Source organism: Rousettus aegyptiacus, unplaced genomic scaffold, assembly GCF_014176215.1.
Source record: "Rousettus aegyptiacus isolate mRouAeg1 unplaced genomic scaffold, mRouAeg1.p scaffold_m13_p_2, whole genome shotgun sequence".
NCBI classification, from domain to species: Eukaryota; Metazoa; Chordata; class Mammalia; order Chiroptera; family Pteropodidae; genus Rousettus; species Rousettus aegyptiacus.
The window spans coordinates 9,687,712-9,705,766 of record NW_023416295.1 but is presented as its reverse complement, the minus strand read 5'-3'; positions in this window follow the sequence as shown (position 1 = coordinate 9,705,766).

Below are 18,055 nucleotides of genomic sequence, written 5' to 3'. Positions count from 1 at the left end.
ACGAAAAACATCAACAGACATGACTCCACTATGCTGCAATATCTTTTTTTAAATGAGAGTGTGTGTGCGTGTGAATATGTTTTGTGTCTGTATTCATGTGTGTGTGATGTGATGGTTCATCCTATCTCTGGACCTTAGCAGAACAGTTCAGGCCTATCTTTTCTGCACTGAGTACTGGTATAAAAAGAAAGTAGGTTTATAACAATTTCTCATCAATTTCCCTTCTCCCCTCTCTCCTCTCTTCATTTCTTCCTTTCTCTTTTCTCTCCGCATTTTCCAGGGTCACAGTTCACTGACGTACCAAGGATAAGAGTGTACTTAGAGCAATACTCATGATTCTGGTCACTAACTGGGAATCTGACCTTCTGGGCTCCATTCCAGCCCTCCCACCATGTGATTTTAAACTTGATTGAGCTCCAGTTTATCCAACTGTAAAAAACGGGTAATGCATTTCTACTTCGCGAGGACTGAGAAGGAATACTGTTATGGACAGTGCTTTATGATCCATAGACAAAGGGATAATCAGTGACAGCTTCATTATATTGAAAGTGTCTTCAAATTCATCTTGTCTTCTTTCTTTTGGCATCCTAGAGGTGATGATATTCAGAATGCTCCTCCCCTGGAGATGCACAGAGTTGTCAAAGAGCTTATAAAGCTTATGTAAAATGGTTTTTCTTCAATGCAAAGAAAGCATATATTTTAATAAAGTTTTATTCCCTGTCTTTAAAAATAAATCTTTTTAAGCTTTAAAAAGTACCATCGAGTGTCCACAAATTAATTTTTAAAATTAGCCATAGCCACAGAAAACACAAATTCCATACTCTTACTATGAAGCTATTGATCCTTAAGAAACCCCGAGTCATGTCACTTAATACCTCAAAATTAAAATTACACATTGATTAAGTAAATGTATTGATTGCTTCTAGATGTGGTTGAACTGTTTCCTTGATTTGAATAATAAACTAGGGGAAAAAATGAATCAAGAGAAAAAAAACTGGGTGCAGAAGCCAAACGGGGTACTTTTCCCGAAGGAGAGTGAACGGGGGATGGCTTTGCCAATGTGCTGACTTCTGTCATTCTCGTGTTCAGTGACAAGCACCATATGAATGATTTCCCTCCGTAGATTCTGGAAAGTACCAAATGAACAGATTGTCAGAACTGCAATTCAACTAGCGAGCCGCTGCTACTCACCACAGTAGGCAGTGCATGCGAAGGGCAGGACACTTGTTTATTCCTCAAAATGCACTGGCTTGCCAAAAATTCCATTTTAGCAAATTTTACAGCCTGTAACTTTGAACATTAATGAGTATATTTGCTTTCATTCCATCTCGGTCGAAGAAGGCTGTGGGTTATAAGTATATGTCATATATTTTTGAAATCCGATTTGGGGCAGAGAGAGAAAACATGGAGGAGAACTTTCTATTTATGAGAAAAGGAGAAAATAAATGTGACTACTAAACTATTCTTTAATTATGTATGGCCCCCAAATTAACTTGTTATCACCGCACCAGACTCAAAACTCTCGGTGACGATGGCTTGAAGACTGGTAGTTATTATTAGGTTACTCACTTGTCACACATAAATATCAGTTTGTGCACCATACGTTCTCCACATCCAGCATTAATCAAATCAAGCTCTTCCTCCCCACACCCACTACCCTATTGGAAACTCCATTATTATCACAGTCTCTCAGCTGGTCTTCAGATTCTATTCTTTCTCCTTGTTGAAGCATCCTACACATGCTGCTAGGCTAATCTTAACAAAATTGCTCTCATTCATAATGGTCAAGAGCTCCCAATTTTCCAAAAAATAAAGACTGATATCCTTAGTGTGAGACCGAACTATCTCTTCAATCTAATATCAACTAATTTCCATCTTCGTCTCTAGTTCATGCACATTAAACTGCCATGAAACTAAGTTAGCTCCTTCGTGTAACTCTGAGCTTTACTTGTCTTCTTCTGTCATTCTCTTGCTGACCCCTGTAACGTTAACTTTTCCACCTCTTTATGTCCAAATACTGCATTTGTCCTTAAAGAAACAAGCATTTCCATTCGCTAGTGGCTTAGAAAACATCGCTGGCCTTCCAAGTTCTCTCCCAAAAGCTCCAACACAGTATTTTCATTATTTTTCCAGATTGAAATAATAAATAATGTTTCTTATTGTGATTCCCATGTCATACTCTACACTTTTCCCTGCTTCGTGATGTAGTTATGAGTGTAGGTGCTAGATTGTCCCAAGGGGACTGGCACTTATTTGATGGAATCTGCCAGGTTTTGTAGTATCCATAAAGCCTATAGTAAATGCTTCATAAAGATTTTGAATTAAAAAAAAAAAAAAGACAAAAAGTACAACATGTGAGACATGGCACTGCCTAGAGCAAATATCTGAAGCCGTGAGTTGTAAAATTATGAATTGTTTAGTTTTCTTTGTTTTATCAGTCAACATCAATGTAGACCCCAGAATTGTTAGACATATTGCTTTTAACATTATGTCACCAGTAGAGCAAGTTTATTCAGTTTTCCTAAAGCTAGAGTTAACTGAACATGGTTATGTGTGAATACCTGTATCTCAATGTACAGACAAAATGTAAATCAGGCTGATATTTAAAAACACTTCTATGCAAATTTGAACTTGAGTGGGTAAGACATGAGTTTCTCATTCACATTTTTTTCTATTTAATTTGTTACAGATGGCATATTAAAATGTATAAATACTTTTTTTTCAAAAAAATGGGTAATAACTGACTGTTAATAGTATTATTATACATTATTAATGTTATACCTGGGATATAGTACCACTCAGAGTCTCTCCTGAAAACTGAAGGTTTTTTAAGATAATGTAAAGGCTAGATACTCAGAGCATAGTCGCTGGGAATAAAGCTTTGACATTTAACATTTAACATTACTTGTGAGAAATACAGGTTCACAGCACCACCTCTGACACCCAGAATACAACCCTCTGTAGATGGAGCCTAGAGATTCATGTTCTAGACAGCTCTCCAGGAGACTTTAATCTAAATGATGCTACAAAGTGAAAAGCAGGCTTTAGCGAATTAAAATTCAGAAGCCCACGCAAGAGTAAAATTCAACACATCAATTAAAACAGGTGACATAATGTGCATAAGTAAGGGATTATCAGATTTTTAGGGAAAGGGAACGAAGTGTTATTTTTTACAAATAGCATTTGGTTACAGTGCATACACTGTTTAAGACTTAGTCTCACAAAGCCACGCGATGTTGTTTTGCTGAATAAAAAGATGGAAGCTGTCTGGGGCAGGAATTTTAAAGAACCAGTGTGTGTTATTTCTCATCTGAAGAAGATTTAAAAACTCTACATTTCTCCTTATCACCCTTTTGCTCACCCTGCACATATGTTCACAAAACCAAGCCAAGTTAAAAACATGGCATCCTAACCCACTCCATAAGTTGCATAGAGATGATTTAAAAATAACTCGAGCCACGGTGCTGTCTTATTTCCCAATCCTTAGAGTGATCAGTTGCAAAGATATTTTTCCTTGTCTGTCTCATATTAGTTTCCTTGTCTCATATTAGTTTTCTATTATAAATCCTCTGTTTAAGACGTTTGGAAAAAAAATTTCACCGTTGATAAGTTTTAGTTAGATTTTCCATATTTGAAAAATTTGTTCCATATTCTGAGGTTCGAAAGATCTTTATGCAGAAAATTCTTCACGTGTGAAAACTGATACTCTGTGGGCAAATTGAAAACCCGCGTGGTGCCCTTTCTCAACTTTTTGTCAGGTTCACTCTATACACTGCTGCTCAGAGATTCAAATAACAAAAGAAGAGGATTTATTAGCATTACAGAGTTCAGTGCTAAATTCTAGCACAAAATAAAAAAGGGCAACCCAGGAAATGGACCCACAAAATATAATAAAATGGAAAAATGGGAAAACAAAAGGAATAAAAATGACAAGTATTTACCAATCTACATGATGTAAAATATGTATTAATATTGTCACATACATGTCTCAAAATGGAATAATGCTGGGGTTTGATTTCTTCTTTCCTTCCTCCTCTTTTCAGTGAGATTGTACATGTAATCACTTTGGAAAGAATTTAAGATGGAAAGAAATCAATATGAACATAAATGAGAAGAGACATTAATAAATTAGCTAATATTTCTATCCTGCCTAGATTTTGGTTTTTATCCCGTAGATGAAAAGATCCACATATTAATACCCTTCTGTCCAAAGAAAACTGAAATTATTCTTAGAGGTGATCATACTGTTAAAAAAGCAATTAATGAATTTTTTACTCTTATTAATATTTGTTTGGGTTCAATTTTTATCTCAATTTTGAATCCTAATTTTCTCTTGGTCAGTTTTGTATTTTGTTGTATTTATTTATTGATCTCAAAAGGCTTTGAATTCCCATTATAAATGGTTTCAACTCTGGAACAGAGCTAGAGAAGCTAGTGGCTCCACACACTGAATAGAAATGCCCAGAGGCTCAGGGTAATGAGCATATTTTCATAATTATCAGAAAACCAGCAAAACCCTCCACTAATAGTATATTATGTTCCTTTGTGTCATAGGTTAGTAATGGTGGAGTAAGTTGCAAAATCTCTCATTCAGCTACTTAAATTTTCATAATTTTCAGGTCATTGGATGGAATGGCAAGAGTGGTTTTAACTTCTTTAGATGGAAAAGTAACTGGTAATTTAAGAGAGGTAATGGTATTTTAAACACTTGTGTCTCTATAGCAAATTATGACAAGTCCATCCTCTTTTGCCATACAGAGATGGTGTAGTCAGTCTTAATAACACATAAGTGACTGCCTTTTGTTTTGTAGAACTTTTTACCTCAGTGTCTTGCAAGGATTTTTTTTTTTTTGTCCGTATTAACAAAACCTCCTATTAGAATTTATTTTTCTTAGGGAGGGTAGAGGTTTTTCTTTAATTCAAACATTTGCCAGTTATCTTTGAAATCAGTCTTCGGTTGGCATGTTTACAGTCTTTGTGTTAGAGGAGGCCCTTGTCCCCTTTTTTTCAAAACTGACCAGACATGTTTGTTAGTGACCAAGCTAACAAACTTTTTAACCTTTAAAAAGTATGCAAAATAACTTTTAAATGAAAGCTTTTCCTTCAGTACAAGAGCTGATAGAGAAAATATAGGAATGCAAAAATATCTCATCACACGTTACAGTTATGAAACTTTTTATATAATCTCTGTAGAATTCCATCACTATGAGAGAATAAAGATTATGCAGTGTTTTCGGTGGAATGATATTGGCTTATAATTTTGTATTGCTTCCCTTAGAGTACATGGAGACATAGTGTTGCCAGAATCAATTAGAAAGGGCTGTTAATTTGAGAGTGAAAGTGACACTCTCAAAACCCATCCAACTTTACAACTTCCAGTTTGAAAGGGCATAATTAATATTAATATTCATAAAAGAAGTGGAAAGAAGAAATGAAAAGTGTAAAGAAAACTAGTTTGGAAGAGACATCAATGTTCTCCTAGTTCCAAGTCTGCCACTGAACGCCATGCCACACTGGCTGTGGTCGTCTTAAAAGGTTCACACACTTGACATTGCTCCCATTGCGAAGTGGGGTTTATGTTCCCACTCCTTAACTTTGCACCGGCCTTAGTGATCTTATTTTAACCAAAAGAATGTGGTGGATATAACACTGTACAACATTCAAGGCTCGATCAGAAGAGGCCCGAGACTGCATGCTGGAGTGGCAGCAGGTAGGTGCCTCAGATGATAACTCCAGCCGAGCTCACGGGCAAGAGCCGATACCAGCCACTTGCCATGTGAACATGCCATCTCCGCAGCCCACCCAGTTGAGCCTTTGAATGAATGAAGCCCCAGCCAATGCCCCCAGCTGCAACTTTATGACAGACCCAAGTGACGGCAGCACAGCCACCCACTTCCCAAAGACACGACCCATAAAAATCATGGACAAAATAACAAAGTCATTTTAAGCTGCAACATTTTGAGGTTTTTTTGTGTTATAGACATCTTATTTTAGTTTAGTTTATTACTGGTTTCTTAAAATTTCATTTTTTTAAATCAGTTTTAGGTTACAACAAAATTGAAAGTATAAAGATTTCTCATATACCTCCTTTGCTGACACAGCCTTCCCCATGATCAACATCATTCACCAGAAGGGTACCATTTTTATCAAAGATGAACCGACATGAACACATAACAACCACCCAAACACCATAGTGTTCCTTAAGTTTCACTCTTGGTATTGCCCATTCTGTGGGTTTGCATAAAAGCATAATAACATATGTGCATCATCTGTCATGTAGTAGGACTCAGACAGTATGCAGCCCTAGCAGGTTAACTTCTTTCACCTAGCGATATATATATTTCAGGTTTTCCTACATCCTTTCTTGGCTTGACAGCTCATTTTTTGGTGCTGGATAATATTCTCTTGTTTAGATGCACCATAGTTTATTTACCCATTTACCCACTGAGGAGCATTTTTGTTGGTTCCAGGTTTTAGCAATTATGAATAAAGCTGCAATAAACATCTGTGTGCAGGTTTTTGTGTGGAAATAAGTTTTCAAGTCCTCCGAGTAAATATCCAGGAGTTCAATTGCTGGGTCCTATGATGAGAGTGTATTTCATTTTGTAAAAAACTGCCAAATTGTCTTCTAAAGCAGCGTATCCTTTTGCATTTTCCACCAGCAATGAATGAGAGTGGCTGTTCTTCCACATCCTCACCAGCTTTTGGTGTTAATGTTCTGGATTTCAGCCATCCTATTAGCTGTGTAGTGGTATCTCATTGTTGTTTTAATTTTCATTCCTTGATGATATATGATCTGAAGCATCTTTTCATATGCTTACTTGCCATCTGTATATCCTCTCTGGTGATATGTCTGTTAATGTCTTTGACCCACTTTTTAAAATTAGGCTGTTTTCTTATTATTCGCCCTTAAGTATTCACTATATATATTTGAGAGCAGTCTTTTATCAGATGTCTTTCACAAATATTTTCTCTCAGTCTGTGGTTTATCTTTTCTTTCTCTTGATATTGTCAAGCAAAAGTTTTCATTTTAATGGTCAAGCTTATCAATTCTCTTTTTCATGGATCATGTCTTTGTTGTTGTATCTAAAAATATGACTACACCCAAGATCATATACATTTTCTCCTATGTTATTTTCCAGGAGTTTTATAGTTTTTCATTTTACATTTAAGTCTATGCCTTATTTTGAGTTAATTTTGGTCAAGGGTGTTAGGTCTATGTCTAGATTGTCTAGAATTATTTATTTACTTATTTTTTGTATGTGGATGCCCAGTGGTAAAACTTTTAAAAGTAAAACAATGGTAATAGGAATACTGAAAAATCATTTAACTTCTCTATATCTTGATTTGCTTATTTGCAAAACCATTAATTACAGACCTGCCTGTCTCTCAAAGGAAGGATAAAAGTCAAATGAAATGATATGTGTGAAAGTTCTGTGAAGTCAGCCTATGTCTTACATATGAAAGCAACAGCCATGTCTTACTCACCTTCGAAACTTCAGAACCAAGATCCATGCTTTCCAGTAAGCAGTTAGCTCAATAAACACTTTAGAAAGCTTTATATCACATTGTCATTGATTGTTAGTAATCATTTAAACAAGCAATACATTTCATTTTGAAATTTTAGAAAGTATCAACGAGTATTTTAAAATTAATCTTTAACTCTAACACGAAGATACATTTATTAACATTTAAGCATATTATATTCCTGCTCTCTTTTAATATGTTCTTTTTACTTTGTGCTGGGCTGGGTCCTCATGAAAAAGATTGAGGAGGCAGGACAGGACTTCATAGAAAACTCCCCCATGGGGATACAGGTGTGCAGCTGACGACTGACTGCCACTTAGGATAGGCATAACTTCTCTAGACTTTTTTCACACATGCAGAAAAATGCTTAGACTGCTCTGGGAGAGATACGCCCTGCTCTCTGTGGAGAGAAATAAGCAAAAAACAAGCAGTCCCATGGAGAAGTCCACTAATCACTGTTGAACCAGAGACCCTACATTGATACAAAGCCATGCCTGCTACCACACAAAGGAGGCAGGGAAGGCTTTTGCCCAAGACCCCCTAAAGCTACAAGGCAGAATTTAGCCATTTATGAGGACATAAGAGGTAGGGCTGAAAAAGGCTCACCCTTCAGATTCAGCCTAAAACTGAGGCTGGACAAGAATAACCAAGATCCTTCTCCCATCCTCACCTCCACTAAATGCCTAAGATGGAATAAGAACAGAAGAAACCTGCTGATAGAGGGAGCATTAAGGTAGAGAGAGTGACATCCATCTTTGACACGACTGCTGGAGCCGAAGGGAATGTGAGAACACGGGTGTGTAGCTTCCACAGCACATTCAAGGTCACAGCAGCCCACAGCTGGAGGAGTTCAAAGTTTCTGACTACACCAATGACTAAAGCAACAAAACCGACAAACATAGCACGGTTACTAAAATAATTGATTGAACGTGCATACTAACTGCCTGACAGAAGAGAGGTATTTCCATTTCTCGGCCTAAATACTATTTAGCTCAGCCTCTATGAGTCATTTCCACACTTGCTCCCGCAAATAATGGGCTAATGATTTGAATAGGTACAACTCACAAAGTGATGAATGGCAAACAAGCATATTGAGAAGTGCTCTACATTGGCTACATTAAAACTGTATTTAGTACTACTATACATCTGGTATGACAAAATTTTTTTTAAACATGCTAAGTGCTGGTGAGAATGCAGAGCAACTGGACCTCTCGTACGTTGCTGACTGGAGTGCAAAATAATACAGCCACTTTTGGAAAATGGTTTGGCAGTTTCTTGTGATGTAGAGAATACACTAGTCATCTAACTCAAAAATCCTGTTCCTAGATCTTTACCAAAGAGAAATGAAAACCTGTGTCTATACTAATACCAAAAAATGATTTTATAAACTTCGTTTCAAATAGCCCCAAGCTGGAAACAACCCAAATATCTATTAACCGGATAATGGATAAATAATAGAATACTACTGACTGATAGCAAATGACTACTGCTATATGGACCTATACAAATAAATCTCAAAGACATAATGCTGGTGAATAAAGCCAGACACAAAAAGCTCATACTATATGTTCCATTTACATAAAGTTCTAAAAAATTTAAAACCACGGGGACAGAAATAAAATAACAGATCAACCCCACTAGAGTTGGTTAGTAGGGACTGAATGCAAACGTGTGAAAAAATTCACAAAGGTAATGGGGATAGGCTGTGTTTTGATTGTGATGATTACACGATTGTATATATTTATCAAAGTATATGTCATCCTAAAAATATACATTTCACTCTCTGTAGATTTTACCAGAATAAACCTGAGTTTAAAAACATTGCATAAAAGAGTCTTTAGAGAATAGGAAGGAGGAGTAACACTGTAAATCCTGTTATTCGAGATGAATTTACTACCGAGGTTTTCAAGATGCATTATTTACAGCTTTTTCCCTTGGGATTTGCGGTTTAAATTTTCCCACAATTATGAAACCATTGAATTTTCACTGTAGCACATTATTGTCTGGTTTTCTTGAATATTTTGTCTTTTCAGAGAGCCTAATTAATGTCACTGGATTATTCTATTTAGGAAGCTGTGTTGATCGGATGTGTTTTCACTTCTCAGCCTCCATAGAGGAAAGCTACGGAGCAGTTTTAAGTGATTTTCTTCCTAAGCCAAAGTTAGGCGTGAGCTGAACTAGCCCTTCTTTATTTATCTTTCGATTTGACTTGAAAAACTGACAGACAAACTGTTGTTATCAGATTTGGGTATTTGGCAGATATTTCCTCAAAAATAAATCAATTGAGCTTGTCAATTCACAGCAAATAAATGACAGTAGTTTTTCATCAGTGATAAAATTCGAACTTTCTAGCAATAATTTGAACTTTTTTTCTGCTACTGTAAACTTGACCATTTCTCAATATTTATAACTTTTGAAATCAGATTGGTGGTGATATTAACATTGTAATATTTCTCATATTGTATATTAAAATATATCAATGCATGAAGCATCTTCATAACTCGGTGAACCAATCATTTTCAGCTACCTATGCATATTGATACAAAATCAAATCTGGGTACAAGACTCATTCAAATTGCAAAATAGACCAAGTGGATTTCAATGTAGCAGAGTGCAAAAAAAAAAATCATTGACAAAAAGTTTCAGAATACCTCTTGTCTATTTTGAACATAGTTCCAAAGATAGTCATACTTATCTGAATAGCTATTAAAATATTTCTCCTTTTCTCAACTACAGATTTAATGCAGAGAATCCAGCTGTCTTCTATTAAGCAGAATATTAAACAGAGTTGCTGAAATGTAAAATGATGTCACTTTTCTCAGTATTTTTTTATCTTAAAGATATATTTTTCCTTAAAAGTGTATTCCCTCTGTTAGCATAAAATGTTTATAAATATTTTAAGTAATTCAATGCATACATATCTTATAATTTTTCAATTTTAATGTCTAAGACAGCATTATTAATATACATGATCTACATAAACAAAAGTTCTTAGGGTTCTCAGTAGTTTTTACAAGAGAAAACGTTTTCTGAGACCGACATATTTAAGAACTACTGTCCTGGAGCTTTGTGTGTTAAAACGCTTTATCACTGCTTTACTTGGTCTTAGCAGACTCAGTGAAACTAAACTATGAAAGTTACATGGTATCATGGAACTGAAACTTAGCATCCATCATCCAGTCAATGAAAGTACTAGCCAAGTGTCAGGGGCACAGACTTTTTTTAGGGCTCGTGAGTCAGAGTGAAGCCCGTATATAAGACAATCCCATTTCCTTTTCCAGGTCAGACTGGGAAGGGGGTGTTTTTTTATTCAACTAGAGAGCCTTTTACTCAGTTTTTACTTTGCAAATCATGTTTATTAGTCCTACTCAGTAAGACAGAGCCTGAATCATGATTTCTCATGGCTAAATAAAGTATCATTGGAGTACAATTTACAGCTGAACGTATCAGCACATCACTTGAAATAATGTAACGAGTTCCAAAAAGGCTGGGAAAACCATAGGTAAACTGCCCAAAGTGTCAAAATGCCCAAACAAGAGGAATTCCTAGGAGAAGATACTTGGATTCTTTCAAACCTTCTGTCAGAGGCTGGATTGGAAGAGGAACCCAGCCATGTACTGTTCTGCCCATAGCCACTTATCTCAGACCAAGTTCCCCGGGAGGCATAACATGAGTTAAAGTTCAATGTACAGATGCTTTATTGATTAGAACAATCCCAGGGACCAAGAGTTGAGGACAAGCAAAATGAGAGGAGGAAGTGGGGAGAACAGGTAGGGGGAGTGCTTTAGGCCTCTGGCTACCACTTGGTACCAAGCACAACTGACTGCTTGACCTCACAGGACTATCTTTAGAGAAGTCACATGAATACCTGCCTCTCAGGGTAGTACATCAGGGAAGGGAAAGCAAAATATATCTGCTGGATTCTTTATCTCATTGGTCAGTAGTTTACTCTGCAGCAGGTTAATCCCGCTGGGCAGTCCCCCAGCTCTCTTGCCTTGTCTGGACAAGGGAAGACTTGTAGCAATAGACAAGGGACCCAGGGTACGGTGGCAAGAGAGATGACTTCTGCTGGTGCCCATGCTAACCTTGTTTGTTAGGGATTGAAGACAAGTAAATGGTCAAGGGTCCTGGTGACAACTGCAGCTGAGAAGATCTGATGTGTTACATAGGTCGTTTCTGACACCAATGTGGCTGATGTCATGTTTCTAATACTGTGCACAGAGCTGGTAAAATTCCATAAAGGGCAATTATACCTACACCGTATGTTCGAGGCATGTCTCTTTGTTAGCACATTATCTGTTCATACATCAGTTCTGGACCACTCCTGAAAAATCAAGCATGCCAAAGAAAGGAGCTGTATCTCCCAGGATGAAATTTCCCAGTATCTTGTTTTTCCATAGGGGAGGACCCCAGCTTGCAAATGTCACGCATTTTAGATGTAATAACTATCCACATTGATTCCGATAAATAATCAGGTAATTCTGCTTTCTCTAAGTCTCCCATTTTGTTATTATTCCTATTGAATTTATTTTATTTCAAAAAGGACATCGCGTTAAACTCCAGTCCTTCCTAAATTAAATTTGTATTTTCACTTGTTTTCGACATAAAGAAATGATCATTTACAAATAAAATTAGTAAATAGGAAATGAATCGCTGAGTACCCAGCTTCAGCCACGCTGGCCTGGTGTCCCCTTGAAGCGTATCACAGACTGATAACTAATCTGCCATCTGGCCTTGGTGCCACTAACAGCATTTCTGGCTTTCCAAGATCTTCACACTGAATGCACACCCTTCCAGGGAAAACTAAAAAAAAAAAAATGTATCAGATGTGATCCAATATGGTAAGATACCTGTGAGTAATGAAATAATGAAAGGCAAAAACATGCCAACACTTCTGGGCTTAGCCCTTACCGAGTACGGAAAATTGGATACACTATTTTGAACTATCTTCATAGGAAAATTTGTGCCATATTGTCCTTGCTCACTTACTTGATTCTGGTCTATCCACACCTGAAACATTTTATTTAATTTAATAAGTTAAATGAATGATACGATCCAAAGGATAAAGGCTAAAAAGACATGTTCAATGAGTAGAACAGCAGAATAACTTGTTTTTGAGGCAAGGTGGAGACATATATTTATGTTTGAACTAGTAAAAAGACTTATGGCAGGTTTGCAACAAATTCTTTCACTTGACTTTTCTCAATTTCTCTGCCTAACACTAAACATGTTAGTTAACCATTTAACTATTAACTAAATTATCTATTTAAATTTTCTGCCTTACTCAAAGATTAAGAAAGCATTTAGGACCTAGGCAGTTTTCTACTACCCTCCTAATATCTCGTTTCTTCCCATATCCAGACCACCTTAATGAGAAGAAACTCTTAACATAATTTTATCTTCACTAATCTAAGATGAGGATGGACCCCCTCCACCAGCTCTCCCCCCCCCGCAACCATTTCTCTGCATTCACGGGATAATAACTGTATAAGAAATAAATCGACATCACAGGAGCTTGTGGAGAGTGAAAGAATTTCATATGTAAAGACAAGGAGATAATGGCTCAGTATCAAAATTATGTCTGACATTTCAGATTTCTAGTTCTATTTTTATACTACATATATTAAATTGCCTTGTTAACAATAATGATGATGATGCCTTTAGATAATAAACTTCTAGGATTTTAACTTATACCTTTTTTCATAAGTGGTGTATACCTGAATGCTGTGGATACGTAAAATAGATGTGATATTGAAGTTCACCTAATTCACACATAATGACGACATGGGTCACAGAGCAATGTCACTCTCTTTGTCCCTATTTTGATGTACAGCGATGTTTTCAAAGACATTCAAAGACCGCATTTATGAATGGCCAAAAATAATCTCCTTGATTTAACCAGTCAAGGCAGCCAGAGCCAAGGCTGTGGTATAAGGCAAGGTATGCATTCTGGAGTGAATTAGGCTTGGGGAGGACTCAAATCACTGTAGAGGTGGAGTCCGAGTGTAGAACTGGCCCCGTGTGTCGGTATAAATAGACAGACATATAGTGGAGTGGAGCCATTGGCTTAAGTAAGACCCAGAAGTGAAGTAGTTTTGCCACATTCGGGTCATGTTATGATGTAAATACGACACTGTGCAGAATTTATTAGAAATGCAGAAAAATTCAACGTCATTCTTAAGAATATTCACATGTTGTTGCTTCACTTCCCCCAACAACAACAACAAAAAGCATTTTATTATTTTTGAAGGAGGTCACCGAGAGGATGTGACCACCGCTTCAAGGATGTAATCTCGCGAGAGTAAGGGATTTTTGAGAGCACCTGATGGGACTGGACTCAGGTCAGTCTTGTATATAAACTTTTAAGATTCTAGCAGGTGGGTGTGAAAAATTACCAGGATTGTGGCTGCCAACACAAGCCTCGGAAGTAAGTTCCCTTGCTAATTACTCCTGCCGCTAACTAAACGGGAGTTGTCAATCTCTTCCTCCAGTTTCTCCTTGCCCTCGGGTACATGGGCCAGTTTCAAATTTACTCTGAGAACTCCCGAGGTTGGGAAACAATCATCATTAAGTTATCGCTCCATTGTAGAGCACATTGTGTAAAATATATTTATAATACCTGTTCAATAATTTTTCAAGAAATAAATATAACAGAATAATAAGAAATTACCCCTTGTGAAATAAAATGTTGTAGCCAACTGTATAAATGGCTCCAAAAGATACCTGTGTCCTAATGCTTATAGCTGTGAATGTTAACTTAGATGGGAAAAGGGACTTTGCAGATGCGATAAAGTTAAGGACCTTGAGATGGGGGGTTATTATGAATTATCCTTGTGGATCTTAAACGTAATCACACGTGTTCTTCTAAGGGGGAGGGGCAGAAAGAGATTTGATTGCAGAAGAGGAGGTGGGGATGTGATGATGGAAGCATCAGGTTGGGGCGACGCGAGAAAGACGTGCAGGCGCCACCGCGAGCTAGAAAGACAAGGATTTTCGCCTAAAGCCTCTAGAAGAAACACATTCTGCTGACATGTGGACTTTTAGCCAGTGACGCTGACTTTAAATTTCTGGCTTTCAGACTGGGAGAGAATCAAGTGTTATTTTGAGGCCCCAAGTTGGTAGTAAGTCGTTACAACAGTAGGAAATCGATACACCTGGTGAAACAAGATCTTCATAAATACTGAACATAAGTGGCCTTTCTAAATCCAGTCTGTGGCAGCTTCTTTTAGAGCTCAGGGAAGAACACAATCTCTGCCCGAGTAAAGAAATTTCACTGGAACAGAATAAAGCCCGTACGGGAGTTGCTTGATTTTGTTTTGAGTTTCTAAGGACCCCTGCCTTTATTTCTTGGACATGTTATCTTCTCTTCTCATCTTTTTTTCTCTTGATGAAAGGGAGAGAGAGATAGTTCCTTCCTATAAGAGGATGTAATTTAAAAAAACTCTATATCAAGTTAGACGATTGGCTATAATTCATGTATGTATAAATGCATATTTGCAAGTATATCTATATAGAACAAAAAGATCACAGTATGTATTCTGTTCTCTGTACCTTTTATCTCACTTAATAATTTATCTTGGCAATCTTTCTTCAATAATAATATAGGGATATACTTCGAAAACACCTTGTATTATACATCTCTGTATTAATTTGTTTAACCTTTTTTCTACTAATGAACATTTCTCGCACTTAAGAGCAGTAGATATGGGTTCATACTTCAAAAAAAATTCAAAGGTGCAATAACGTCTCTATAATGGGATAGATTTAAGAAAATTCAAAACACTTTATGAACCAGATCAACTATTGAAAGAGCAATTCAAGAAGATTGAAAAATAGTATTAGAATTATGTTAAAAGAACATTTCAGAGTTAATTTTGTGTGTCAAGATTGGAATTAGAGATACTCCCAGAACCAGAGGCTAAAACATGGTCCAAATAGGACAGGACTCCCAATTTCAGAGTTATAACTTTTTCCACATGATTTCTAATACTGAACATATTTTCTTAAGAAAAGTCATTCAAACATGCTTGGGACAGGAAAAAGAAAAATAATGGAAACTTTTCTTTGTTTTTCATGTAACGACAGTAAGGCTCACTCACTCATTTTAATTGCAAATCTTTCTGGCTTATTCTTTTTATCTCTGTCCCACCACTCATTTCCTTCTTTATGTCCGATATGTTCTATATTAATTTAATCAGTCGTTAACATCTTTGAGCTACATGATGTGGTGGGTATGCATGCTACAACCAACCTGTGAATGATATAAAAACTCAGCTATGTACAAAAATAACTGCAATACAAATAGAAGAAGATGAAGAGAATCCAAAGGGAGAAGGGTATGATATAGAAATCTAGGTACCTTCCGCTCAGATAGAATACAGTAGTTTTTCCCAGATAAAGAAATCAGAGTAGGCTTCATGGAAGAAGTAGATTTATACTGAGCCTTGAATTCAACAGGTGCTAAAGGAGGGGAATAATGTTTCATATGAGAAAAAAAGAAATAACAAGGGGAAAATCTGCACAATGTGTGGAAGGGGGTGCAGAGGAAGGTAACTTCAAGGGGACATTTGCCCAGACCGTGGGGACTTCGCTGAGGGCCTCGTACTGGAGTCAACTCCAGGCAAAAAGGGTGTCATGCAGGACTTTACAAACACAATCACATAGGATGAATAGAAAAGAGAAGAAGAAAAGGCAGAGGATCTCCTTGACAAGATATAAAAACAAACGATGAAAGCATGGAATACTGGATTTGGATAATGTCTAAGAAATTAGGAAGGAAAAGAGAGACATCAAAATGTCATACTCCTTACAATAATGCTATAAACTTATTAAAATGATCCTAATACTGCTTAATTCGAGATGGAGAAACTTAAATTTAAGCTTTATTATATATATTTTTAATATATACATTATTTTAGATTAATGTATTTTTGTAATAGCAATAGCTAAATGTTAACATTTACTGACTATTTGCTTGGCACTTCATATTATCTGATTTAACCCTTAAAGTGATCCTAAAGATGATCACTTCCATTATCCTCATTTACAGATAAGGAAATGGAGGAACAGAAAGGTTGTGTAACTTACCCAGAGGTTACACAGCTAATCACTAGCAAAGCCAGGATTTGAACCAGGCTGGTGACTCCAGAGCTCTGGGTCTTAGCAGTCATTCTCTGCCATGCCAGCTCCTTGTGTTGTATGGGCCACTTCAGCCAGTGCCAGGAACTTCCAGGATTTCAAGGTCTCATTAGCTTCTTGTCCTTGACTTAGGGGATGGAGTACTAAAAAGAGAAAGATATTCAGGAAAGGGGTAAGCAAAAAAATAGAATGTTCTATAAAGTTCTATAAAGTTTCAAATAAATATTTTGTAAGAGAATCACGAGTCTTTCCCTTGTTTTATTTCTTTCCCTTGATGTCATTATTATTTTTGAATAATCTAAAATATCACTAAAGGAAAAAATTAATAGAAGTGAAAAACAAATATTAAAGAAGAACAATAAAGAATGAAGAAAAGGACTAAAATGCAGTATGACATTGGAATTAGAAATAAGAATACATTATCAGATAAAAATTGAAAATGTATAAAATGGTAGCGAACAGAAACAAGCTAAGTATGCATTAAAAGATAAAATCGATGAATAATTAAAATTAAGAAAAAATGGGTTTAGGAAGATGCATGCTGATTATTGAGTGGCAAAGCATTTGAAAGGGGCATGATGGATGTGATGAGTGCAAAACTGGAAGGATGAAGGAAGAGGGGCACCTGGAAAGATGTGTGAAGGAGACAAGGAGAGAGTGGGGACAGAAAGGAGTGCTCAGATGGCTAGTTGGAGGCACTTTGGGTGAACGTATGACCTTCCTCTTACTTAGAGGAAGGTCAGAATACAGCCAAAGGATGCTGTTGCCTTTCGGTCTACTCTCCATTATCTATTCTCTGCTGTCTTGCTTATCAGGGAAGAGGCTGTTCCTGAAAGACTGTCAGTAGAGGGAGCAAAGTCAACTAACAGGCAAAAGTAGGACAGGGCTGTTCACGATCAAGGTATGGCCAGAAGAAAGGACTGGTTGACCACAAACAGGAGAAGCTTCTGGTGAGGCTAGGGGAAGAAGCGAGGTAGAAGGTGAATCTTGAAAAGAAATGATATCCCTTTACTTTGCCCTGAGCGGGATGGGTTAGGAGTAACATTTATCATCTCACTGTCCCTCATTTGGGAGTCTGTACACTTATTTTGCTGCTATTTATCTTTAAATGGTTTCTAAATACCCAATGGAAACGTTTACTAGGCAAATAAATATTCTTGCTTTTATTAACTTAATTTACCAAATTCAAATTCAGGTTTAAGTTTAATTCTTAATGCCTTGCTGGAAGCACATATTCTGCATTTTATTTTTCAATTGTCTCTTTACACAACAAAACAATTTACTTTGTTAGAATGCAGGATTACATGGTAGCTTTGTGACAAAGGATTTCTATGAATTATTGAATTATTAGGCATAGAGACCATCTGTTTTATTTTGTTTAATTCTATCC